Source organism: Helianthus annuus, chromosome 3 (genome assembly GCF_002127325.2).
Source record: "Helianthus annuus cultivar XRQ/B chromosome 3, HanXRQr2.0-SUNRISE, whole genome shotgun sequence".
Lineage (NCBI taxonomy): Eukaryota > Viridiplantae > Streptophyta > Magnoliopsida > Asterales > Asteraceae > Helianthus > Helianthus annuus.
Genome location: NC_035435.2, coordinates 44,967,094 through 44,968,998, shown reverse-complemented (window position 1 = coordinate 44,968,998; position 1,905 = coordinate 44,967,094).

The window sequence follows — 1,905 nt, the reverse complement described above, 5'->3', positions numbered from 1 at the left end:
CCTAACGACATAAACATTGTTCAGCAAACATAAACATATACACAGTTTAAGGACTGTGACTTGTCCAGGAAAGAGTCACATTCCCTAAACCCGGATGACCTCGTACTAGTGCAGCGGGAAAACGTGCCATACCGTGCCAGATCCTTTAATTCCCTGAAATACATGTAAGTCGAAAAATCAACAATAATGTTGAGCGAGTTCATGTGTAGTGAGTAAGTAAAACCTTTGTAAAATGTCTGTATGTATGAAAATTCCTGGTATGTAGCAATAAGGAAAAAGAGATCAATTAATGTGTAGCTAATACATTAATAAGTGAAATGGCCTAGGAAGCACTCAAACCTGTAACGCGAATTTCATACCGGTCCTTCCGGCGGAACGACATAGTCACCACATGCAGCCACACGCTGGCTCATGCGTGGGGCTCGCAACACCCGATAGATCTATCACTCATGCCTCTCGGTCCTTATACAAGGATTAATGGTCTTACGATAATAGCCTACCCATTCACATGATCTAGGTAATAACCTTCCTTACGTTATCCATACCATGTAAAAAGTACTTGTAATCATAGTAACATGTATTTCACCCCCGCAATTTAGAAAACTGAAAACAGTTAAGAGAAAAGGGGGACATGAACTCACAGCGGTGCACCTCTACCAAGTAATACTCCAAGTCAAGCAGCTGTGCAACGACCTACATGTACTAATTCTATTAGACGGACGGCCGTGCCTTAGTTTAAGGTTTAATGTCTTTGGGAAATAGTTAGGCAACTATTTCGTGTTTACACTTCGTAATTATTTGATAAATATATTCCTTCCCAAGGATGGGGGTTTTGATACACGTGCATTTTCTTGTAAAACCAAAATATATTATTAAGTCTCACTTAAAACATATTTAAATTCTATCTCCAAAATATAAATATTTTTCCCAAAAATATTATATTTTATTCCATATAATTTTTACCCAAAATAATACTTCTAACGAAATACACACTCATGAGTATTTTCTGAAAATACGTAAGTTACGTTGTGAAGTCCGGGTGGTACTAATAATACCGGTGTAACTTAAATATTTATTGCGAAGGCGTTCGTATAATTTTGGAGCCGTTAACCTTTAGTAATATTATTTTTACCCTAAAAATAATATTTACGTAGTTCACAAAATAATCACAAAAATTTACACAAGTGTTGTTATGAAAATATATATTCTAAATATATATATTTTAGCAAGTTGTATTTATAAAATTTCCACCTCCGACACTTGGTTGTTTTATAATAAAATCATGGCGAAATTTATTTGGGAAAAATAAGTTAAAAATTATATTCATAACACTTGTGATAAAAATATTTCCAAGTGTTAGATTTTTGGAAAAATTTCGCCAGAGTTTCCCCTGTAACTGGAGGTGGCCACGCTTTCAAGCGTATCATTTTCTTTTAAGAATTTAAATCAACAATGTTCCCAACATTAACGAACAATATTTCAACACCAAACTAGTCAAAATAAATATAAATCGCAAGACACATGAACTTGTGGTTTGTGTAAAATATGTAGTAACTTTCCCCATATTTTTAGTAGATCTTTTATAAATAAACTTGGTTCCTTTGAGAACCTTGTTTTTAAAGAAGATACACTTTTACAACTTTTGTCTAAAATTACAAAAATAATTCTTGTTTCAAACTTTTCGTTACACAGGTGTCTACACACTTGTGTGTTCACAAAATCACCTTTAGTTTATGGAAGATCTGGTTTCTAAAACACGATTTCGTTTGACACTTGGTTCTTTGAAAATACCTCTTGTAGATCTTTAGATCCACTAGTTTAGAACTCTATTTTATAAAAAGAATCTCTTTTACACAAGTTCATGGTTATAAGTAGTAGTGTTCTTCATCTAACCACTTTCACACT